General features: G+C 53.8%; 1 long non-coding RNA gene across 2 annotated transcripts; it reads right to left on the minus strand.

Annotated features, from left to right (window-relative positions):
- Window positions 1–543: 543 nt before the first annotated feature.
- On the minus strand, window positions 544–24,119 carry LOC114003846. 2 transcript variants are annotated; one of them, XR_005565483.1, is made up of 7 exons: window positions 23,523–24,119; window positions 21,386–21,448; window positions 17,766–17,964; window positions 5,798–6,293; window positions 3,968–4,129; window positions 2,658–2,823; window positions 544–1,140 (listed from the first exon to the last, which is right to left on the minus strand). It is a non-coding gene; the product is annotated as an uncharacterized LOC114003846 (long non-coding RNA). The 2 variants fall into 2 exon arrangements; XR_003546378.2 differs by lacking the exon at window positions 5,798–6,293.
- Window positions 24,120–25,900: the final 1,781 nt, after the last annotated feature.

Here is a 25,900-nt window from a genome sequence, read left to right on the forward strand (position 1 = left end):
ATTATCTCAGGCTCCTGCCTCTCGTATTTTCCCTGCGTGTCAACATCTGTTACACCTCTGCCTTTCACAGCTCTTCAGGCTTTGCCCCCCCCGAGCCTTCGGCGCTCGGAGGAGAGACCCGGCCAGTGCTCACCCAGGGCTTGGGCAATTTTCTAAACTAATCCAAAGCACAATTACCAGGGAAATTCGGCTCGTGGAGGTGTTCCTGGCATCAAACAGGGAGCGGTGGATGGGCTCAGACCTAAGGAAACCAGGCAGGTTTAGAGCCAGACTTGTCTCTGTCAGAGTTGGTAAGTCTGGGGTGCTGTGAGGCTGCAGCTCTTTGAGAAACATGTGGTGGGTGGAAATGTGTCATGGAGAGATATTTGGTTCATTCCCACTCCTTCAGTTTGCTCATGCAAGCCTGGAGTAATTCCAATCAAACGACAAGCCATAAAATCCTCTGGGGATGCTCATCTTCAAAATCACAGAATCCTGGAATGGTTTGGGTTGGAAGGGACACTTTCCACAGGCCCAGGTTGCTCCAAGCCCCGTCCAGGCTGGCCTTGGACACTTGCAGGGATGGGGCAGCCACAGCTTCTCTGGGCAACCTGTGCCAGGGCCTCCCCACCACCACAGGGAAGGGTTTCTTCCATATATCAAACCTAAATTCCCCCTCTTCCAGTTAAAAGCAATTCCCCCTTGTCCTGTCACTCCAGACCCTTGTCTCAAGTCCCTCTCCAGCTCTCCTGGAGCCCCCTTAGGCACTGGAAGTTGCTCTAAGGTCTCCCTGGAGCCTTCTGGAGCAATGCAGACAAGGAGAGACGGGATGTTCTGCCCAGGCCGTTGCAGTCAAGGGGCTCTGCTCGTGTGTCTGATGCAGAAACATCCCTGGGGATCCCAGACCAGGTTGGGACCTTGGGCAGAGCTGGGTGATTGGGCACTTCCCAAAATAAACTCACCAACTCTTTGGGGTAGGATTCATCCCACTGGCTCCTCCTCCACCAGGGGCAAGCTGGGGTTCCCTTGGCTTCTGAGGAGAATGTGCTGAGCCTGGGGCTGGAGGGAGGGAACATCCTCGGAGTGCTGGGATCCCTCTGGCTCTGCAGGTGGATCTTCCCACACTCTCCCCACGATGGAGACTCCTGGAGAGGTGCTTTCCTTTGTGGGGGAAAGCCACGGCCCTGAGCATATTGCCCCACATCCCAGGGATCAGCCTGAATCTCAGGGATCAGCCCCACATCCCAGCAATCAGCCCGAATCCCAGGGATCAGCACTGGTGCTGCCAGATGGGCATGGACAGGCAGCTGCCCACCAGCCATCAAACCCTGTCCTAAAGCCATTGGGAGAATCCCTCTGGCTTAAGTCATGCACTGGCCTGAGTATATTAAATACTCTGTGTATGTTAAATACCCTGCATTTATTACATCCCCTGTATCTATTGAATACCCTGTGTATATTAAATACCCTACATATATTAAATACCCTGTGTATATTACATCTCCTGTATATATTGAATACCCTGTGTATATTAAACACCCTGTATTAATTACATCCCCTGTATATATTACATCCCCTGTGTATATTAAATACCCTGTGTATATTAAATACACTATATATATTACAACCCCTGTATATATTAAATACCCTGTATATATTAAATGACCTGTATATATTAAATGACCTGTATATATTAAATACCCAGTATATGTTACATCCCCTGTACATACTGAATACCCTGCATACATCCAGTATCTGGTTCAGTGGGACACTGGCTGTGGGTGGTGGCTGCAGGATGTGTTTGGGAGCAGTGGGAAGCACAGCCATGACACAGAATTTCACCCCAACATGAAAAGCCTTTTGCAGGTAACTTCCAGGCACTTCCCTGGATCACGTTCCAGACAAACTCCCGTTATATCCGAGCCAAAGGCTTTCTGCTCCCGACCCTCAAACTCCTAATTTATGCTTTTTTTATTATTTTCTTCCCTCAGCCGTGGTCTGCTCCCCTTCCCTGATAAAAATTACAGCTTCCATTTATCATTTTTCCAAGGGTTGCTATAAATCCAGCTTGTCCCATCCTTCCCACTTCACCTACACAAACTCTCTGCCCATCTCCCTCTGCAGGTCGTGTTACTGCTGTGTCCTCACATATCCCCTTCCCACAGCCTTTTTGGAGAGGGAGGAAAAAGTGAACAATCAAATAATCCCCAAATCCTGAAATCTTTCCAGGCCATCTCCAAAGCTGCAGCATGGCTGGTATTCCACACAAATAAAACTTGTGGGTTTTCATGGTGGAACTTCCTGATTTATTTCCTTTTCCTTTTTTTTTTTTTTTTCAAATAAAATGTTTTCATTTTAATTGCAAATAAATTATTTTAAAGTAATTAGCAGCAGCTTGGAGAGGCAGGAGTGACACTCCTCGTCCTCAGAACCCATGGGACCAGGGGTCACTTCAGGAGGCTCCTGCCTGTTTTCTCCCAAGCCATTTCCAGATTTAACTTCCCAAAGGTTTGAGCTATTGAACCATTCCCGCTCTCCAAAAACAGCTGATGGAAACAAAAGACTTTCCTGCTTGTTGTATTCTGTCAGTAAATCCTCCTTTTTCTCCGTCTCAGAGCACAACTTCCCAATTTTTTCCATGAACAGAAGAAAAAGGTCAAGTATAGAGTGGTCAGTACCTGGCATGGGAGTTTGCAGAACCGGTTTCAGGAGGAAAAAAGAGGAATTTTTGCTGAATCCTGGAATGGTTTGGGTTGGGAGGGACCTTAAAGCTCCTCTCATTCCACCCCTCTGCCATGGGCAGGGATACTGGACCAGGTTGCTCATGGGGAGCTTCTTCCAAGCCTGAACACAAGGAGAGAAGACAGTTAATGCCAACATGAAAATGTGACCAGTGGAGAGGAATTTTTGGGAGACCCTACTTCAGCCTTTCTTTTTAAATCCAGCACTTAAAGATGCTGCTCTGTCTTAAACATGATTTTAAAGCACTAAGCTCTGGCAGTTCTACCCCACAAATGCGTGACCTTGGATGACACCGACCTGCCAAAAAGGGAGGGGGGAAAAAAGAGGTGTTGCTGATATTTATTTATTTTATGCTCCCATTCCTCATCCATCATCAGGTAAATTCGCTCTTGGCAGCACCAGCAACTTCCTCAAAGGCAGCCAAGGTGACCACTAAAATTAGCATCAAATCCCCAGAACGCTTTACATCATGTACACGTTATTTTTCACTGGACATAAATTGTGAGGTGTTTGGCTTTTGTTTGGAACCCCCACGGGGTCGGGTTACCCCGGGCATCGCTCCGCGCCGGGGACGGAACCGGCCGGGGCGACCGACTCCAAATGTGGAAGTGAAACGGTTTTATTCCGCTGGAGAAATGTTCTCAGTCCTCCCCGAGATGACAAAAACGTCTGCAGAACCAGCACTGCCCGAGACCTCAGACAGTAAAACTCAATTTTCATCCTCTCTCATAAATTTTTTTTCTGCTTAATGAGAAGTCCTGGAGGAGCCCATTTCCCTGTCAGAGCCAAGGAAAATAAACGTGTGCGTGGTTAAACGGGAACGGGAACGACCCTTCCCTGTCCTGGAGCTGTTAAACAGCTGCATCCACAGCCCTGCTGGATCCTCCTGCCTCCCTCAGCCCCAGCTGGGGGAGCACAGGATGCTCTGGCAAAGGGGGATTTTTCATCACAGGATCACTGAGGTTGGAAAAGCCCTCCGGGATCACCGAGTCCCCCCGGTGCCCCATCCCCACCCTGTCCCCCAGCCCAGAGCACTGAGTGTCATGGCCAGTCCTTCCTTGGGCACCTCCAGGGATGGGGACTCCAACCTAAGCTGGATGGGCTTTTCCAACCTCAATGATTCTGGAATTCTCATCCCAAGGCAAGACTTGGAGCAGAGAAGTGAAGCCAGGCAGGTAGTGCTGCTGGGAGGAGTAATTAGTGAAATGCTCATGAAGTAGCATCATCCAGGGATTTCCCAGCTCACCTGGGCAGTGTCCAAGGAGCCACGAGGTTGGAGAGATGGAGAACAGGGAATGGGACACCTGATTGTACCCGAGCCTGGAGAAGGGCAGTCAGGACTTGCTCCATGACAGGATCCAGTGTCCACAGACCTTGTCCTTCTCATCCTCCTTGTCCTCCGAGGGAGCTGCAAAAATAAAAGTGGGGAGAAAAAACCCCATTGGCAATGGGGAGGTGGAAATTCCCTGCAGGGATAACACTGACTGTCCCAACATCCCTGGGATTGCCCAGCACGGTGGGTCCAGGTAGAAACACAGAGTCATGGTTGGAAGAGACCTCTGAGATCATCGAGTCCAACCATAAACCTTAAAAATGTCAGGGTGCCAATTAGCTAATGAGCCAGGGGCTCGTTAGTTATTGCTAAAGGGGGGCTGGGGAGGGGGTGCACTAGAGGGCACTGTCGCCTGCAGATCCTCACAGGGAGGACACAGAGGATTTTTAAAGATGTTGTGATAACCCCCCTCTGCATCCTGACCTTTGGAGTGAGTGACTGGGCCACTGCTTTGTAAAAAAATTATATATATATATATAAATATATATTTGAAATATATATATTTAATCCTGCCATATATATCACATAATATTATATATTCTATATATATCTCCTACCTATATATTTATATATTAAATATAAGGATATTTAATATCATATCATAATATATTTAAAAAATAATCTGCTCAGGCTGCTGAGAGAGGCTGTGGGAGATCTGTGGGTGCAACATCCAAACCTTTGCTCCCTGACTGTTGCAATAACATGTTTTTTTAGCATGTTTCAACCCACTCAGTCTTGTGCAGGGTCCAAAAGTAGCCAAGGAATTTCCTGGGCTGGAGAGGGTCAGCCCTTTGGAGGGTGCAGCAGAGCTGTGTGTCTGGATTCCTCCTTTACAGGTGGGATTTGTTTGGGATTGTGCATCAGAGTGACAGTGAGAGGGGAGGGAGGCAGAGGGGTTGCACGTGGAAAAGTCATGGAGCGTGTGCTCACGGGCAAAAAATCGCTTGTTAAAGAAAATAAATGAAGAAAAAGGCAATTTTCCCCCTGCAGCACATCCTGCCCGGGCTGGGAGCGGGGGCTGTGGTGGGAGCAGCCAGGACTGGAGGGAGCAGCTCTGATTTCCAGGGATGAAGCTGCAGGGACACAGACAGGACAGAAATTCCCCGTCTGGAGTTCAGCCAGGACCTGCTCTGGCTGCCACCGGGCTCCGAGCAGGGGCTGGTCGGGATTTGGGGTCAGCCCTGTTTGCAGAGGGAAAGATTAAAGGCCTTGTGGACTCCTTGGAAATCCCTGGTTGCAGCAGCTCTGGGGACTGGAGTCAAATCAATCCCAGACTGAGACTGACCATTAGCGGAGACATTCAGGGGAAAAAAGGGGGAATATTTCATTTGCCTCCCGGAAATGGCGATTCCCGAGTTCCCAGTGAGGCTGGAGAGGGTCTGTGGGCTGGGACATTCCTGAGTGACCTCACTCCTCTCTCCCACCCCCAGAATTAGCCATAAAGGCCAAAGGGACAGAAAAATTCCTGATTTGGATCACGAGACATCCCATCTCACCTGAGCTGCACCTCTGGAGTGTGGGGACACTGGGAATAGCTACAGCTCAGCCTGCTCTGGATCCGAGATCTCCCGGGAGAGCTCATGCTGTGGGTGAGGAGCTGCTCCCACATGGACCCCGTGGTGGAGCATCCCTCAGGAGACCACAGCTACCCACACACTGCACACCCCCGCTGCTGGAGCCAACCCCAAACTTCCCAGTGTTTGCTCTGATTAAATGACCACAGGCAAAGAACTTCCCACCCACCTGGAGATTCCTTCAGGAATGCTTTCGTTGGGGTGTGGAGGGTGATTTTAGCAGGACGAGCCGAGGAGCGCAGGCAGAAGAAGGTGTAAGGTTTCCATGGAAGCCACATGTTCCTGTTGCTGGTTTGAGACCCAGCAAAACTGGGAGAAACAGCTTTTTGGGGAGGGGACCCCCAAGATGGCCCCATCAGCCTGGTGCACCTCCCCGCCCCCAGCCAGCAGATCTTATCTCCCAGAGATTTATTTCCAGTCCTCTTTTCAAGACATGATGTCAGGATTCTAATAACCTGACTAAGGCAAGCCCTGGATGGAATTACCATTGTGTTTATCAATTTCCTTCTTCTTTTTCTTTTCTTGTCTCGATTAATCATGGAACAGCCCGATGGAAAAGTCCTGTTAGCCCGAGCTGCCTCCCAGCCAAGGCAGGCCTGGTCCCTCATCCCCCGTCTTCTGTTTCATCCAGGGCTATTTTTAAAAACTCCCCGGTGACGAGACTTCTTGAATCACAGGAGCGAGAAATGGAAAAGACCTATTAGCTCATGCAGTCTGTCTGCTGGCCAGAGCAGCCCGGGCCCTGCAGCCCAGTTTTTCGTGCTTTAGCTTCCACCTTTCGTTCCCTTGGGAGACTTTCCTGCTGGCAAACATGGCCCGTGCTCAGGTTCGTGCCTGATGTCATGTTGGAAAGGGAAAATGCCCAGCACTGGCCTCAGCTGGCTGAGGGGTTTAAGGTTGGTCTGTGGGATGGGGTCAGGGCGAGTGGGTGGGCACTGCCCTGCTCAGACCCCGGGGCGCTGCTCCGTGGGCATCCCTGGGAAGGGACCTGTCCTGCTCCAAATCCCGCAGCTTTCCCTGAGCTGATGCCGTGCTGGCTCTGCGGCTCATGAACGAGATGGACAGACCAGCTTTGGACAGGCTAATTAGCCCTGCAGCACCACTGCTAATTGGTTTTTAGGCTGAAATGGCACAGATCTGCCTGCAAACATCCCTTCATCCCGAGAGCCTCCTGCACGTCCACGTGGTGCCCACCTGCAACCCCCCAGCTGTGCTTCCCCCAGGATGATCCCTGAGCACCATGGGGGGAGCTTGGATGATGCTGGGGGTTCCCATGGGTGCTGGGGGTTCCCATGGGTGCCAGGGGCTCCCGTGGGTGCTGGGTGCCCGTGACCTGCCCACCTAAAACACCCAAACCACGAGGTGCCCTCGATCCCTCACAGTTCTGGGCTCTGCCCCAGCCTTATCTGCCTCGAGTAATCACAAATAATTGGTGGCTCCCCAGTGCACTGATCTAATAGCAGCACGAATAAAGTTATTTTGAACAGTTGTTCATGAGTTCATCTCCTGGAAAGCCTCAGCCCCAGCTGTTGCTGCGCTTTTGATTAAAAAAAAAAATAAAATAATATATTAAACTCAACCCGGGGATTATCGGGGCTAAGCACGTCTCAGCCCTCCCTCCTCCCCGTGTCAGGTGCCCGGCCGGGCTATAAACCCCTCTTTGTGTGCGGCTCCCTCGCCCCTTTCTCCCGGAGCTGGCAGCGGCCCCGCCGGGATTTGGCAGCTCTCCGGGATGCCAGCGCGGGGTGCTGGCAGTGCCGCCGGCTCGCGGGTGCCCGGGCCCGCCTGGCAGCAGCTTCAGCATCCAAATGGTCGCCCAGGCCTCCGGCCAAGTCCATTTGTTAATGGTCAAGCTATGGGGAGCTGTTCGGGGAGCAGCAAATTGAATTAGGCACGAGCAGGGAAAAGGGAGGCAGGGAGGGAGGGAGGGAGTGCGGGTGGGATGGGGAGGAACCGTGCGGGTCTCCAGCCCGGAGAAGAGGGGGTGGCACTGAGGGAGCTCGGGGACAGTGTGACGGTGAGGGACCTGCAGCAAACACGGGCACAGACGTGTCCCCAAAGCCCCAAAGTGGGGGTGTCCTGCCTGGGGCAGCTGAGCCCCGGCACCCACACAGAGCCCGCAGCCTGTGGAGCAGCCGGGCAGTGGGATGGCCCTGGAACCAGGGACCCACAGCCCGTCCCTGCAATAACCCCCTCCCAGGGACGTGCCTGTCACCCCGCGCAGGTGCCCGGGGACCCTCCCAGGACACCTTCCCGGTGTCCAGCCCCAGCTCCTGCTCCCAGCCGGCCCCATCTGGTTGCTGCCACAGCAGACTCGCATCAGCCTTGTCGCTCCAGCTCCCAAGCTCTGCAGGCTCCAGGCTCTGCTTTTCAACCACCCCAATCTCTGTCCTGATCTCTCCGAGAAGGCAGGAGAGCGTAGGATGGGAATGTCCCCTCTCCCCTCTGCAGAGGTGGCCGCAGGACCCCGGGCCGAGCGCGGGGCCAGGCGTGGGAGCTCAGCTCCAAGGAATCAGCGCCGGAGCAGCTCGTCTGGCTCCTCTGCCAGAGCAGGGATGAGTTCAGCTCCCACCTCCTGCTCCACGCCTTGGCCAGGACAACCTGTGCTCTGGCAGCAGCGGGTTCAGGACGGGTGGGAGATGGTGCCTTGCCCCCCTCTCCCCAACACCCCTGTGCCCAGGGCAGCTGTCGGGATGGGGGGACAGCGGTGCCACAGCCTCCTCCCCCACCAACATCTGGGTGCACTCGGTCTGATCCCAGCACAAAATCCAGCTGGACACACGTCCCAGCAGCTGGACAGACACAGACACAGGATGGGAGGGGGTGGGGGTCACCCCCTTCCCACATCAGCTCAGCTCTGTCTGCCTGCAAAATCCCGCGCCCAGACCCCTCTGGAAGGGCTGGATTAGCAGCCTGGAGGTTTGGAGAAATTCCTGCTGAGGCAGAACAAGCAGAGAGGGCCTGTCCTGCACATTTGGGATGTTCTTGCCGAGCTGGGATAATTAGAGAGAGGACACGGACAATAAGGAAGGGTTTCACACTTAACTTCCCTTGTCCAATCAATTAGGTAAGAACAGAGTTATTCCACACAGCCACCCGAGGAGGTCCCTCCTCCTCCTCCTGGATAATGACAATTTTAAAAGCAGAGCAACCAATAATTGTCCAAAGACTGGGAAAACTTGGGAGCAATGCAGTGAAAAAGGGAAAATGGGATCAAAAACCAGCGAAAATGGGATCAAAAACCAGCGAAAATGGGATCAAAAACCAGCAAAAATGCTTGATAGCACCAAATCCTCAACATATTTAAGGCTGAACACGCAGAACATTGTCTTAAAATTAAACTATAGGGTTGAAGATAAGGAGATGGGCAGTTGGTCATCATTGTACCAATTAAGATATTAATTCACAATCTCTGAGTCTTCTTCTCTAATTCTCTTCCCTGTTTCGAAACTAAAGACACTGTACCAAAGCAGTGCAGGTTTCTGGAAGCCAGTTCCACCCAGATCCCCCCCTCTCCTGGCTTTCTCCCCATGGCTCTTATTTTCCTTTTCAGCATCAGCATCTAAACATCTGGGTCGTGGTGGAGCTTAGAGCTGGAAGCGACACAATATAGTGAGAAAGGATGTTTTTGTGCTATTTCCAACCTTCCCAGAACAGAGACCTTCAGAAAGCCCCTCACAAAGGCTGCTTTCTTCCTCCAGCTACTTTGAAAAGCTGGGTGAGATCCTCGGTTATCTGCCTAGACCAGGGTAGTACAAGACAGAGACGATCAAAAAGGAGGGGGAAGGGGCGACAAAAACCACGGCCAAGTGTTTTTTTGGTGGTTTTGTTTGTTTCTTTTTAGCTTCTTTTGGTTAAAACTGGAGTTTTGGAGCAGCTCCAGCCTCCTCTGTGCTGGGGGATGATGGGGGATCTGACTGATTTACTAAAGATCCTCACTGATGTTAGAATTCTGCTTTTTCCCCATATTAAAATTTCTCTTGTTTTGGATAAAATGGTGAATCAGAGTAAATATGGGGGGGGAGGGATGTGTAAAGAAGGTTGACTGCTCAGCACACCCTGGGCTCAGCTGTTGGAAAAACCAGTCCCTCTGAGCATCCCTTCCCAGCAGCCAAAATCCTTGGGCAAGCTCAGTGGGCACCAAAGCTGGTTTGGGAACGGGGCAAACTGTCCCAGTTTCCCTCCTCCATCCTGAAATGCCCTCTGAAGAGAGGAAGGGCCATGATTTGGGTCTCCTTGAACTCTGCCCCAGGGGTGAGGGTGATGCTCAGCTCAGCCCCTTCTCCCACCTGTTCGGGTGCTCCTGCGCCTGCAGGACAGACCCAACGCCCACACCAAAAATGATGGGGGTCCTGCTCCTTCCTCTTGTCCCATCCTGGGTCCAGAGGTTCCTCTGGCTGCTCCAAGGAGCTCACTTGGAGCCAGTTGGAGGGGCTGCCAGCGGGAGCGGCGCTGCCAAGCGCGACGCGCTGCGGTTCTTTCAGAGGTGGAGTCTGTCTGCCCAGCCTGGCTGGGGCTCAACTATGTCCCTGTGATCTCCACCAACGCTTCACCTCCTTCCACACATCCCCCCAGCTAATCCCCAGCTGCCCAGGGCCAGGCCTCCATTTTCCAGTTTAGGAACCGGATCCTCTTTGCCTCCCCCCAGCCCGCGGGCGAACGTCTGTGCAGGGCAGGTTGTCCCCACGGGGAAAGTTCCTGTCCTGATCTCTTCCCCCCCTTTTTCTTCCTGCTTTGCACACCAGAACCAGAGCAGAGCTGAACAGCAAAGTCCTCTCCTTCCACCTCCAGCCCTCACCCATCCCCACTGGACTCAGGCTCACTCCCTCAGTCCTTGGAGACTGAGCTCCACATTCTCCCACAGCACTGGGAAGGCTCCCGGCTGCATCCCCTCTGCTCCCTCTCCCACCTCATTCTCCCTTTTGGAGTATAATCCCCTGTCAGGAATGCTTGGAAATGCCAGGTTTTGTTGCCATACAAAGCTGCATCCCAGAGCTGCTCGAAGCAACACCCAAACAGCAGGAGCAGGGACAAGGAGAAAGGGACAACATGGATAAAGTCCCTCTGGAGGAACTTCTTATGGTCCCGAGGATCCTCACAGTGGAACCCATCTGTAGAACCAGCCAAGCCTCCCCATGGCACCCCAGCCCCTGCCAGAGCCATGGGCCAGTCCCTGAGGGTGCAGGACCCCCAGGAGGGCACAGCACCTTCAGCACATCCCTGGAGAAGAGCACAGGGATTCAGGGAACACGAGTGGGGCAGTTCTAACCCTATTTGGCAGAAGAAAGCACCCCCCCCTCCCTGCCAGGGGTCCCTGCCCACAGCAAGCCCAGGTACCAAGTGGGCAGGGACATGGAGAAGCCCTAACCCAGCCCCAAGGCCACCTCAGCACCCGAGGTTCCCAATTCCCAGGTACTGGAAAACCAGGCGCCGTGGCTTTTGTAGCACATCCCTTCCTGCAGGCAGCCCCAGAACATATTTTATCACACACATAATCTCACAGGAAAAAAAATAAAAAAATCCCCTCGTCTCCGAGATTCCCAGACAGTACACTCAGCATCCTCATGCTACTGATGTCATCCTGCAGGAAGGTCCCTTGGGCCCGGCCTTGCTAAGCCGGAGCTGCTCTGAGCCCTCGCCCGCACACGGAGCTGGGCAGCCCCCACGAGCCCCTCGGTGCTGCCCCCCCTGGAACGGCCCAGGCACGTTTTATGGACCCCCTTTATACACTTGTTGAGTGTCTAAATTCCCTCTGCGCCCACGGGGAACATTAATAGCTCAGCAAAGCTCTGCTAATGCTGTTTTCTGTCCTCCGTGTTCAGCTGCAATAAAAATTAGCCAGGAATAAAAAATGACATCATAATAAATAGGAATAAACCCAACCCAGCGGGTTCCTGAGGTGACTCTGAGTGAGCAGGTGCCACCACCGAGCTCAAAAACTTCATCTGAAAGCAACTGCAAGGCAGAGGCTGAGCTGAGGTAGAGCAAAGGAAAGGCAAGATAAGGTGGTGGCCGGGGGCCAGCGTGAATGTTTGACCCAAATGGCTTCAGCTCCAGCTGGTTGAGTGATTCAGTGCATCCAGCCCCATCCTGGCCTGGCCTGGCTCCGTGTTTGGGACGTGTCTCCAGAGAGACGGAGCTCCTTTGTTTTGTTTGTGCGAGTGCCTTGGATATCCAGGGAAGTGTGACACACCAGGGAACGGGACACACCAGGGAACGGGACACACCAGGGAAAGGGACACACCAGGGAACAGGACACACCAGGGAACGGGACACACCAGGGAATGGGAGACACCAGGGAATGGGACACACCAGGGAAAGGGACACACCAGGGAAAGGGACACACCAGGGAACGGGACACACCAGGGAATGGGACACACCAGGGAATGGGACACACCAGGGAACGGGACACACCAGGGAACGGGACACACCAGGGAATGGGACACACCAGGGAACGGGACACACCAGGGAATGGGACACACCAGGGAACGGGACACACCAGGGAAGGTTGGCTGCTGCCCCTGGAGGAGATGCACATGGTGGAGCCGTGCTGGGGCCGGGCTGCCGGGCTCCCCTGGGACCCCTCCTGCTCTCACTTGACCCCAGGAGCATCCCTGACGTCTCTGTGGGACCCACAACTCTGTCCTGCCCCCCAGCCCACCCGGCCCCTGGCCAGGAGAGCTCTGTGGGATGAGGGGGGTGTAGGTGGAGAACAGGAGGGTTTGGCTGGATCCTGAGCATCCCATTAGTCCAGTGGTTTTGGTGGACAAATAACCACCAACAGGTGGGGATGGAGGAGAAACCCAAGATGGAGTTGGGTTTTCAAGCTGAGTTGACAAATTGAGATTCACCCCGTCCACAAGTGGCCAGAGTAAGGTTTTAGGAATCATGAATCATAGAATCATGGGATCATTTAGGTTGGAAAAGATCTCTGGGATCATCAAGCCCAACCATTCCCCCAGCATTGCCAAAGCCACTACTAACCCAGGTCCCCAAGTGCCACATCCACATGGCTTTTAAATTCCTCCAGGGATGGGGACTCCACCCCTGCCCTGGGCAGCTGTGCCAGGGCTGGGCAGCCCTTTCCATGAGGAAATCTTCCCTAATATCCAACCTAAACTCCTGGTGCAACTGGAGGCCAGTGGGGCTGTGGGTTGAGCAGAGAAGCTGATGGGGAGGTGGGCACAGAGGTGACGCTCAACGTCCCTGTGGGAGCATCATCCTGACCCCGACTCCATCTCAGTTATTTTTTGGGATACACACACCAATCCTGCAGGGCTCAGCCATCCCTGACAGGGCACAGCTGGCAAAGTGACATGAAGAAATGCTGAAAATGAAACCCCAACAAAATTCTACACAGTTGCCTGTCCCTTCCTATTGGGTTCTTGGTCAACTAAATTGTTATTGAATAAGGCAAACTGTGTCAAAAATGTGCTTTAATGAAGTGCAGCAGGGGCTCTGGCATCGCTTCCCAAGCTCCATGAAGGTTTAATCCCCCAGCTCCCTAAGCCACTGCATGACATGTGCTTTAAAGAGGAGCTGTTTTACTCCTGGCATTTCATGCATGTTATATTTTAAAGGCCGCTGCCAGTTTAGTTTAGACCCAAAATGTTGGTGTCACTGGGGGAGGAGGGGAGGGGCCTCACCAAAGGGATTAAAAATAAACCCAGAGGGTGACCCACAGCCTTGTGTTCCGACAGAAAGTCTGGAGGTGTCCAAAAAAATTTGAGAAGGGTCTGAAAACATCACAGGAGTGATGGGCAACCTCAACATCTGCCTCAGCCTCCAGCCCAGCACTGCTCCAGCCACCAGGGATAATCCCAGGGGACTCCACAGGCACCAAGAAAACGGGGTTTGCTAATTAGTCCTGGCTTAACTCAAGCAAAACTTTCTGCTCTGTCTGGTTAAGACCAGCCTGGAGTGAGTAAAATCTGCAGCAGGGAGGGAAAACCCTGCTGGCATCTCTCTCCTTTGCCTGGGAGAGCCTCACTCTGGGGGATATTAAAAGCTTTTGTTTCCAGGAGCTGTCAAACCCCTCACCTTTCACAAGCACTAAAACGGCCGAGGGAGAAAAGAGATCTGTGAGTGCAAGAATAATTTTGAACTCGTAAATTTGAGCCTGTAAATCAAGGGCTGACGGAGCGGTCGCTGCAACGGCTCCTGAGGTAACATTGAGGTTTTCTTTCACCTGAGGAAAAGGGGAAAAAAACCCCCAAGTCTCTGCCCTTCCACTCCTGGGATGCTGTAAATCACCTTAATGTTACACCCTGGCTGTTAAAACAGCCCGAAAAGGAGCGTGGGGAGCAGACTGGGGAACTGGGAGAGTTAAAAAGTAAAGGGAGAAAGCTTTGTTTTTACAAAAATAACCCCAAACCGTTCCCTCTCTGCTTTTAAAAGCACAGGGCAAATCCTGCACTCCCTGGGGACTGAGGCCAAGCCTTGGTCCTGGTCCTGCCCCGGTGATGAGCTTGGCTCAGGGGACAGTTTGGCTGCCACTGGAAAATCATGGGATGGGCCTTTCTGTCTCTGTGGGTTTGGATGTGGGATTGAGGAAACCAGAGAAAACAGAGGTGAGAGGAGAGAGGTGTCACATGTGTGTAAGGAGGGATGGGGGTGGTGCTTGGAGGATCTGGCCACTCAATCATGGAATCACAGAACCATGGAAAAAACCTCCAAGATCGTCAAGTCCAACTTTTGGCCAAATACCACCAGCCCACTAAACCACAGAGCAGAGAATGACCCTACAATGTCCCCATCCATCACCCACTGAGCTGGGAACATCAATCCATCACCCACTGAGCTGGGAACATCAATCCATCACCCACTGAGCCAGGAGTATCATCCCAACATATGTCGTGATAGCAGACGGAGGCACCCACACGTCACAGCCACCCACCACGAGCCCCACTCTGCTGTCACCACCAAAGGGACAGCACAGAACAGTGCCTACCCAAACTGGGGACACCCTTCCCAAACTGGGAACACCCTTCCCAAACTGGGAACACCCTTCCCAAACTGGGAGACCCACCACACCCCAGCTGGAGACGCAAAAGCTCCAGAAGACAGGAGGTAACAGAGGTAAGAGGAGCTCACGCTGGTCACCCCACAGAAGGGACATCTGCCAAGCTGGGGGTGTCACCCACCTGCTAAGGATGTCCCACCATCCCAGCTCCTCTCCTGGGAGGGCTACAGTGGGAATTATGGAACATAGTGGGAAAAGTGGGAAAAAACCCTGCAGTTGGGCTCTGGGCTGTGTCCTCATGCAGATTCTGGCTCTCCCGAAATTAAAAAAATGTTGGATCCTATTCCCCCCTGGGATTTCCTATGATTTCACCTATTTATTTTCCTATGATTTTACCTATTTATTTTCCTATGGTTTTACCTGTTTTGGATAAAAAATATATAAAGCTCAGCAGACCTTCATCTGGTGTCCCAAGGGCCGAAGGTGCTTTGACCCTCACCCAGAGGTTGTTCCCACCTCCATCCCTGCTGTGCCTGGTGCAGCCCAGAGCAGTTGGGTCAGGAAGGCTGCGGGGCTGGTGGAGCACCAGGAGGAGGAGAAGAAGGAGGAGGAGGAAGGCCCTGGCACGTGGAGCACAAGTGCTCTCATGGCCCTCTCCGCTGCCTAATCCGGCGGGTTCAAAGCAGGTGCAGCTGCAGCGTCTGAGCTCCGACAGGTGATGGCTCAGCTGTCCCTCCCCAAGGGGCTGGGGGCTCAGGGGGGGCTGCTGTGGGGTCATCCAGCTCCATCCTGCCCTCGGGAAACCGTCTGCACCTCCTCGGTGGCCTCGGACAGCTCCCGCCCCTCTGCTCCCAGGGGATGGCACGTGGCAGTGGGATGGGGCACAGTCAGCAAAGACATCCCAAAAAATCCTCCTGAAAGTGCTCTGAGTTGCTGGGAAAGGTGGGACCGATCTGCTCTGCATGGAGACAGCACCAAGACCCTGCAGGCAGCACATGCAGTGTCTGCCCTGTGCTGGCACCCCCTTCCCTGCCAGCCCATGAATCCCTCCCTCTTGCAGGGAGCAGGGTTGTGGGTGGGAGCAGTTCTTCCCACCCCTGGCCCTGGGCAAATTCCTGTGGGAATGCCCTCTGCTGCAGGAGGGGCTGGACAGCCCCTCGCTGGGAGATATTTTATCCCATCCTTTTCTGAAAACCCATTTGCAAAGGTCATCCCTTGGTGCACCTGACCCTGCTCCCAGTGCATCCAGCAGCAGGACCTGGAGAGGCTTTTTGGGCAATTCCAGCCCAAAAATCCAGAAAATTCAGCAGCCAGTGAAGCTGGAGGGACTTTTAGTTCTGCTCCCAGCTGGGTGGTTGGTTCCCCACCAGCAGAAGGGACCATCTTCCACCAGCCAGGCAAAGCACAGCCATGGGCAGATGGCACAAACACATCCCTGCCTGGAGCATCCCGGCCAAAATCCACATCCACCAGGCTCAGGCTGGGACAGTGCCACAGGCTGAGAAGGTCCAAGTCCATCCTTGGCCTCCTGACAGCTGCAGCATCTCACAGCAATCCCAACCCCACTGTGGAGGGATGCCCGGATTTCCTACACTCGTGTATAAATACAACAAAACACAACCTGAAATATTTCCCCACCAGCTGCAGCTCAGCACGACCAGACAGACAAACAGCTCCCTCACCTCCACTGCCCCCAGAAGTACCTATCAGACCCTGGGAAGTGCAGGTGTGGGGGGCAGATCCAAGCCCCCCGTCCCGCAGAGCCGGCGGCATCGCCGCAGCTCGAGCGCTCATTAAGCCCCTCGAGCCGCCGTCGCCTGAGCAGCCCCATTATCCACAGAGCCCCCCTTCCCCACTGGTAATTTCTACTTATCTGCATATTTTATTGAAAATTAAAATCCTTTTGCAGGGTTTTTCCCAGGGCTCTGTCGGGAGCGATCTTTTCTCGCAGCCCTACTTGACTCCAATTAGTTGGGATAACAAAGCTGCCGCTGTCCGAGGATTATTGACAAATGCTCCAGGAGAAAAAAGGGCAAGAGAATGGTCCTCCAAAATGACAGCTTTTAGGGCTGGAAACAAAACCTCTGGGCGATTAACAGCGCCGGGGAGGCACGGAAAATAGCAATTCCCAGTTTTTTGATGGCATTTCAATTGATCAGCCCCCTGGAGCCAAGATTCTGTGCCTTGCTCCTGCTGGGTCACCACCAGCATCCCTCACCGTGGACAACACCGCTCATTCCACCCCCGGGACATCGCCACCAGCCACGGCTCCGTGACAGGAGCCGGGGGAAGCCGGGAGTGTGGAAATCCATCCCTCTTCCCAGGCCTCGCGCTCCCAGATCCCGTTCCCATGGGCGCCCGTCGGCGCCGGGATCCTGCCCCCAAAAACCTGCTCGGTGCAGCTGCGCCGGCGGCACAAAAGGACTGAGGAGCATTGAGAGCAGCACAACTCCTTCACTGATCGCTCCTTAATGGTTCTTCATATTTTTCTCCCTGACTTTTTTTTTTCTTAATTTCAAATAAAAGATTAGGGGGGTTTAAAAATGAAGCGCGCTCCATAAAGGGCGGCGAGTGTTATCCCTAAAAGAAAAAAATTAAATAAATAAAAAACCTCACAGAGCTTTTTTTCTTTCCTAGGTGGCTCGGACAGCTGGCTCTTTAAATATTAATCAGGGGCTCATTGATATGCAAATATGGTAAGAGGGAATAATGCTCCCGCAGCTGCGCAGCCCCGGCAGAGTGTTGGCCTCCTCTCCACCATGAATGGGAATATCTGAGGACACAGGTGCAGGAGCCACCAGGAGCAAGATCCTGCTTAATAAGGTAATTTGTGAGCGATGCTCTATAGAGCCCAACCGGAGCAATCTTTTACCACTTGACAGTGTGTGACCACCAAACAAGGTGTTAATCTTATAATTGTGGCGGTGCCTGTTCCCCTGCCCGGCGTTCCTGGCCTTTTGCCCTGACACTTGGCCAGGGAAAATCAACTCCACTGACAGGTCGGCCCCGCGCCAACCGATCGGTGATAAATTATTTATTGTTCTATTCCCAGCAGGACAAGTAAACAGGAAAGACGGGGCATCCCACAGGGAGAACCACTCGGGATGTGCGTGGTGGGACCGGGCCGGGTGACTCCGTTTTGGCAGCGTTGTCCCCCGTCCCCCACGGCTCTCACCTCTCTCTGCTGGGCAGGTGACCATGTCCGACTGTGCAGGAGCAAAGCTGTCTCCACTGATGGTTCTGGTGGTGGCATCCATGCCCAGGGACCCGTGGGTGGGGTGTTGGGGTGGTCACTCCCCGTTCCTCACGCCTGATTCCCTCGCTCCAAGGCCATTCTGTGCTGCTGTGGTGACCATGGTGGGGACCTTCATTTGCTGCAGGAGAGACAAGGGGGACAGAGGGTCAGAGCCCTCAGCAGGACTTCATGGAACCAGAGTCAGTGGAGTTGGACACCCTGAAGTACCCAAAGGGCTCAACTCCCACAGTTTGGTCTCTCCTGTCATTTGCCTTTAGCCCAGATGATGGAATTATAGAATCATAGAACACCCTGAGTTGGAAGGGACCCATGGGGATCATCCAGACCAACTCCTCCACGGGTCTACAGACCAGGGGAAGGCAGTAAGGAAGGGCCTCCCTCCACGAGGGCACCGAGAATTCCCCCTCCCTCACCCCCCAACGTGACCCATCGCTGATTTAAACGCTCACTCCCCCTCCCCACTCTCCTGGGAAGGCATGTCCTTGGCACCTCCCCACCCCTGGGGTCAGAGCTGGCCCTGGAGCCCGGCTCATTCCTCCTGCTCAGCGCAGGCACCTTGGCACCGCTCCATCCATCCATCCCCCATGGGACCCCAGGGGCACATCCTGCCTGGAGCCTGCGGATACAACCCCGCTGGCACAGGGGACTTTCGAGACCTGCCTCCCGTGGCTCCCCATCCTCCTTTTCCCTGCCAAGCTTCCTCACCCAGGCTCCCGGTGATGAATGCCCCGGGCCGGGGGTGCCGGTACCAGGCGCCGCAGCTGCGGGGCCGCGCCGGGCGGGCGCAGATGGGCAGCTCCCTGAGCCACAGCTGCACACTGCGGGCACCCCCCGCAGCTGGCACGGAAACCCCCATTAATTACAGCTAACGAGCGGCGGGAGGGATGCCGGGGACGGCAAGGGATGCTGGGATGGATCAAGCTTGCCCTGGGACCAGCGTGTCCGGCCGGATCCGGCCTCGGCATCTCCTCGGTGAGGAGAGCGCGGGGATCGGCACGCTGGGCTCGGGGCAAGGGTTGTCTGCATGCTGGGTCGTTCCCGAAGGAGGTGATGGCCTTCCTGCAGGCAGGAAAAAGCCCAGCTTCTCATCCTTGTCGTCTCTGACTTGCCTGGTGTCAGTTCTTGGCCTCCGTGTCCAACTCCAGGGGCAAAGAGATGAGAACAACTGCACTGAGCATGGGGGACTGGCCTTTTGTTTCCAAAGTCCATTCAACTGCCTCAGTACCTCAGGATTCCATTATTATTAATTATTAATAACTATTTACTAATGATACATTTCTCCTAATAATTATAGTTAATTTATACACCAGGGATTTGCCTCTTTCCACACTTTAAGGGGAGCAAAACTGGATCTACAACCTGGAGCGCTGAGATCCCACCTTCCCACTTAGACCCCACTGCAGGGCAGCAGCTGGCCCTGGAATCTGGCCCACGAGACAGGGATTAATGAGCCAATTAAATGCACCAGCCCTGGGGCAGCACCCGGGGTTACACCCCCTGTGCCAGAGCCTTGTGCTCCTGCCTTGCACCGGCATCCCTCCGATGTTTCTTAAAAGCATAAATCCCTTATCCATGTTTAGATCGTGCTCCTTGGCTGCAATAATCCTGAAAGAGCAGAGCCTGGGGCCACTCCAGGAGGATGGATGTGATCCCTGGGGGAGGATGGATGTGATCCCTGGGGGAGGATGGATGTGATCCCTGGGGGAGGATGCGGCCGTGCCGACACCGAGCTGCCGCAGGGGGATCTGCTCACCCCGGCCCTAATTAGGGAACAAAAGCCTCGGGAGCGTGGGCGGCGCGGCCAGACGGGGAATAAACAGGGGATTAGCGGCACGCAGCCCCCGAGCCGGGATCGGGCTCCTTCCCCTGCACTTGAAGCCCAACTCCTCGCTCTGGAGCGTTCCGTCCCCTCCCTGCCATCCCTGGGCAAAGTCAGCTTTTGCAAGAGGTTTTACAGCTAAACCTCAGGCTTCTGGTTTTTGTCCTGTATTTCTGTGCCTGCGGAAGAGCAGAGGGGCTGTGGTGCATCCCTGCCCCATCCTGTCAGCATCAAATCCTGGAAAATCCCCGGAATGGTTGGGGTTGGAAGAGACCTTAAAGCTCATCCAGTCCCACCCCCTGCCATGAGCAGGGACACCTCTCACTAGACTGGGTGGCTCCAAGCCCTGTCCAACCTGGCCTTGAAAAGACCTCCAAGATCACCAAGTCCAACCAGTGGACAATGCTCCTCAAATTAAGGACCAAAAAATGCCCATTCAGCCCTAAACCGTGGCGTGTCTCCACATTTGTCAGCCCACCACCATAATTTCCTTCCCTATAAAGCTGGAAAAATACCCAGCTCGGGTCGTTCCATGCTCTACAACGAGCAATTATTCCTTTCCAAGGTGAAATGAAATAAGAACCATTCCCATAATCACCTACTGGATTTTATCAGCGTGTTTGGGTTACGCTTTGGCCCCTTTGGCTAATTCCTAATTGATTCTTTAATCTCGACAAGTTTTTTATTGACTGATACAAGAGGTATTTTAGCCCAGGAGCGGCAGGAAAGCTGCCTGGAAACCCTGGGAGACCCAGGACGTGGTGCAGGGATGACCTCATGCGAAGCCAAGGCTTTATTTGATAATCTATCACTTATTTATTATTGTAACTAACCGCTTGCAGGTGCTGGATTGTGGTGGGGTTGTCCCAGCACCCGGCACACACAGGGAAAAGCTCAGCCATGAGCAATCTTAGCCAGGGCTGCTACTGCAGAGGAAGCCAGATCCCAGCCTGTGCCAGGGAAAGCAGGGAGAACATGGTGTTTTGGTGGCAAAATCCCACTGACTGTGGAAAAATGGGGGCAGGGCTTTGTCCTGACCACCAGCTTGCTGGGGGGATCATAGAATTCCAGAATGGGTTGGGTGGGAAGGGACATTAAAGCTCATCTCATCCCACCCCCTGCCATGGCAGGGACACCTTCCACTAGCCCAGGTTGCTCCAACCTGGCCTTGGACACTTCCAGGGATGGGGCAGCCACAGCTTCTCTGGGCAACCTGTGCCAGGGCCTCCCAACCCTCACAGGGAGGAATTTCTCCCTAATCTCTAATCTAAACCTAAATAAGGGGACAGAGCAGGATGGAAGTTCCTGATGCCATGGGGTGGGACACACAACTGGCACAGGGATGATCCCACAGCTCAGCCTCCTCCTCCTCACCTGCCAGCAGCTCCTGAGCAAACTGAGGAGTTTGGGCAGTGACAAGTTACCATGATGTGGATGTCCCTGCAGCCCAGGCTGGCACGGTCCACATCCCCAGGATTTCAGAGTCACTGAGGCTGGAAAAGCCCTCCCAGCCCCTGGAGTCCCCCCTGTGCCCCATCCCCACCTTGTCCCCCAGCCCAGAGCACTGAGTGCCACGGCCAGGCCTTCCTGGGACACCTCCAGGGGTGGGGACTCCAAACCTCCCTGGGCAGCCCTTCCAATGTCTGACCACTCTTTCCAGGAAGAAATTCCTCCTGTTGTCCACCCTGACCCTCCCCTGACTCTCAGTGGTACCACTCACCAGAGCAGCACTGATGGCACCTGGGCTCCAGAAGATTCAGGCCAGCACATCCCGTGGAAAATCCTGCATAAATAAAGAAGATGGGGATTATTTCTAGATGTTTCTCTATTTTTTTTTTTCCCTCCACATCCCTGGGGTGAGGCAGGCTGCACACCCTAGGGAGGTGCCTTCAGCTCAGCACCAGGAAGCCCGAAGCCACCCTGTGCCACCGAGCTGCCACTCCTGCACCAGCCAGATCTGAGCAGGGTCCCCAGCACAGAACGTGGGATTTACTGCCTTCCCAGCCCCAGGGGGGGGCTGCTCCCACCAGGACCCCCCTGTGGTCCCAGGGCTGGTTCCAGCTCCCAAGGCTGGAAGCTGAGAGGAGGCAACCCACAGAAACCAGCCCGTGAAGTGACACAACAGCAACAGACTCTAAAGATCAATTAGTTCCTGCATCAGCCCCCAAGGCTTTGGAGCCAGGAATCCCCCCAGGATTGAAGCCACTTCAGTGTTTTCCCAGTGAAGGATGGGTTGGGTACCAGGCAGCATCACTGGAGTGCAGAAGGTGCCTTCCCAAATTATCTGCCCCCTCACTGTCTGCCCAAGCTCCTCCAACCAAGCCAACACTCTCAGCAAAGCAAGAAAACAGGATTTTGAGTGGCAAGACCCCATTGTGGCTTCAATTTTAACCCCAACTGGGGGGGGGGAGGGGAAAGCAGGGAGTTGGGAGAATCATTTTTTTCATTAAAATTGATCCATAATGAAAATAGACTTTGAATGGGAAAAGTTGAGTGCAAATGGAAGCTTTTAAAGATTCTTTTGACTGACAATAACCTGAAGACCCTCCAGGAACTCCAGCCCAGAATAATCAGATTAAATGGAAAGTAATATAGGATCCTGAAATTCATCCCATGCTGGTCTAAACTTGTAGCAGCTGGATAATTTAGCCTACAGGTTTGTGCCTCATGCCCAGCAGTTCACACTGAATTGTTTGGCCAAACTTAATCTACTGGGAAGGCAAAAAACCCTTTTCCTTTAATATGTGTTAAAGTAAAGCCAGCTTCTCCAAGCAGCTGGGAGCAGGGAATGTGTATGGCTACAGGGATTTCCTAAAGGAACTCCCAGACTGGAGTTTGGCTACTTTAAAATAAATAACTCCAATTCAGAAATGATTCAGGACTAAGGAAATCTCGGGATTGGTGCATTGTGGATAATGCCTGGTGATTCCTGCACCAGGACCTGCCACAGGCACAAGTTCATGTTCTCCAAGAGCTCCTCACTGAGGGGGCCACATTCCCAAAACACAAACCAAATCCACACTTTCAGCCAGAGGAATGTCTGAAAAGGTGACCTGGGTGGATTCAGTGAGGCCCTGGCACAGGTTGCCCAGGGAAGCTGTGGCTGCCCCATCCCTGGAAGTGTCCAAGGCCAGGCTGGAGCAACCTGGATAGTGGAAGGTGTCCCTGCTCATGGCAGGGGGTTTGAAATGAGATGACTTTTAAGGTCCCTTCCAACCCAAACCATTCCAGGATTGTATAATTCTAAACCAAAGGGAAGGAATGACCTCCCCCCCAAATTTTAAGGGTTTTACACCAACCCCAGAGAGTTTTATAAAGGAAGGTTGTCGGTTGGAGGGGGTTTGGCCAGGGGCAGATGCCTCACCACCAACCTGATAATGATGGAGTTGGAGCAGAAATAAACTCCAGTGGGAAAACCAAACTCCCAAACAGAAATCCATCATTAAGGATTTCCCAGGTGAACAGTCAGTTCCTGGGGGTGAGTAAAGCCATGGCACAGTAACACACAGGACAGGTTTCCACCTCACCACCAGAAGACACCTCTCCTGGAGGGCCTGGAGGTGGGGAGATGGTTTCAAGGGAACACCTTGAAAGTCCTTCCACTTGATATTCAATGGAGTTTGAGCCAAAACTCAGAGTTTGGGAAGGGTAATAAGGTGACCAAAGTATCCAGACCCTCTGGGAATCCCTGGATGGCCCCATCCCATCCCACCACCCCACTAACATGGGTATCATCCCTTCCAGCTCACTCCAAACCCCACTGCCGGGGCTTCCCAAGTGATGCACGCGCGGATCATTTACCCACTCCCGGGATGGACGAGGGATGAGCTAAACCCCATCTGTCTGCACACACTCACTGTCTGTTCCCTGGCAGCAACCACAGGAAGAGACACCTAGATGTGGGATTCACAAAGAAACCTGGGGAGGCTCCGTGTTTTGGGGGAAGAGCAGGCGGGATGAGCTCGGGATCCGACCCCCCCCAGCCGGTGGGAACGTGGGGAAACACAAACCCAGCTGGGCTTGCAAGGGGGTCTTGTGTTTCCAAAAGCCTGTAATCTCAGAAAAAAAGGGGAAAAAGTCAGTTATACCTCACTTATACTAAGTTTATATACTTGGAATACCCCAAGGGTCAATAACTTCCATCTAGGAAAAGAAAATCAAAACTAAACCAGCTCGGTTTTGATCCGAGAATGTCCCGAGGTGCTCCCGGGAATGGTGGAGCCTGAGCTGCCCAGGGTGGGTGTGGAGTGAGCAGCCCAGCCATGGCTCAGCCCTGGCACCTCCTTGGACCTCACAGACAAACAGGAGGAGGGAGTGGGATCAGATCAGGCTCCGGGTCAGGGCATGAGCCGGGAAAACACAGCCAAGACAAGAACATTGTCCCAGAGGATTCAGCCCATCCTGGTTTTGACTGATGGACCCAAACCCTGCACCCCAGAGCTGGTGGGGATGTTGTCAGGACCCTGATCCTCCTGGTGGGTGCCCCCATGTCCCATCTCCTCTTCAAAGACACCGGACACTCAGAGCTGGGCGGGAGCAGCCCCAGCCAGAGTTATCCTTCCCCTGGATTTACGGCGCTGCCTCAGGAATGCCACAGCCTTTTCCCTCCAGTGCACAGCTCAGGGAGAAAAAAAACCTCTCCACAGAACCTTCCAGCCAACAGATAACACAATGTGGTTCCGATTTCCTCACCCCCCCTACCCTGCTCCGAAGAATTGTTTCTTTTCTTTTCAAAAATCTTGTCCCAGGGAAACGTTTCCAATTTAATCCCCTGCCTGCACCTTCCCTCTGCCTTTGAATGGGTATTATCTTCCAGGAGCGGAGCGGGGAGTTTTGATTTAAAAAAAAAAATAAAAAAAAGGGGGGAAAAAAAGAAAAAAAGCTTAACAAGCAGCAAACAGGAATGGGAATGCTGGTCTGGGATCCATTATCCCTGACCCAGAGGTTGGGAAGCAAAAGAAATTAATTAAATTGGGGAGGGGGGAGGCCAGCACTGTTTGCTGCTGGTGTCCAGCCCATGAGGGATGTCCAGGGGGTGTCTGTCACCCATCACCCATCCAGGGGGACACCCTCACCCCTGAGGCTGCCACGGAGACCTTGGAGCTGCCCAGTTTGTTCCCATTAGAGCTGAAGGATGGCCAGGATGGAGCACAGGCACCACAGCTGAGGGGCAGAATCACTTCTTAAAATCCCATAAATCCCCCAGATTTGCCTGGAGGATCCCAAGGCAGAGACCCCAGGCAGAGGGAGGGGTGCCACCATGGAGGTGGGATCCCAAAAGGGGCTTTCTCCTGTGGCCAGGAGCTGGGATGTCTGACCCTCCCAGCTCCCTCCAGCACCTCCCAGGACCCCGCAGAGCCTCACCACTGGTCCCACAGGACTTCAAACCCTCCCAGCTCCCCAGGCATGAGGCCACATCAGGGTCCTCCTGCTGCCTCCATCCATCCTGAGCTGCATCCACTGGAGCAGCTTGGCAGGAAAATCAACCTCAAACAAGAGGGAGCCCCGTGGAAATGTGCACTGGAGAAGGGAAGGAACTGTCCACTCACAGCCCTGGGTCACCAGGACAGGAATCAAACACTGGGACACGACATCAGATTCTCCCTCAAACCCAAAGAAATGCCACAACCCCCAGGACTCACCTTACTTCTCACCTGTCACCCTGTTCCCACAGGAGCTGGCACATCCCAGTGAGCCACACCAGGATGGCAGCAGGGGCTGCCCCAGGGCTGGGCTGTCCTCCCAGGGCTCCTTCTTCTATTCCTTTTTAACACTTTCAGGAAAAATAAATCCCCCTTGAAGCTCCTGCTGGTTGTTCAAGAGCTGTTTGCTTTCATCCCTTTCCAGGAACATGCTCTGGGTGGTGCCCAATTGGTACATGTGGGCAAAAAGGTGGGAAGAAACACGGCAAATGGCACTTCTGTGCCCACACCCACAGCCCACAGTGCCCTGTGCTGGTGCCAGGGTCACCTCCTGGTTCACTTTCCCCAGTTTAGACCCGTTTTCCTTTCGAAACCACATTCAGCTGGTTCCGGCAGTGGGAGGGGACGAGCTCAGCCCCGGGCATGGAGGCAGAGATGTGGCCACCACCTCTGTCTGCCATGGTGGCCACTGGTCCCTTCCAGGTTGGTGGCCCTGGGGAGGGCCTTTGTCTCCCATGGTGGCCACTGGTCCCTTCAGGCTGGTGGCCCAGGGCAGGGTGGCTCTGCCCCAGCCCGCTCTGAGCCCGGCACAC

The sequence above is a fragment of the Pipra filicauda genome, unplaced genomic scaffold (genome assembly GCF_003945595.2).
Source record: "Pipra filicauda isolate LSUMZ 115617 unplaced genomic scaffold, ASM394559v2 scaffold483_size702785_pilon, whole genome shotgun sequence".
Taxonomy (NCBI): Eukaryota; Metazoa; Chordata; class Aves; order Passeriformes; family Pipridae; genus Pipra; species Pipra filicauda.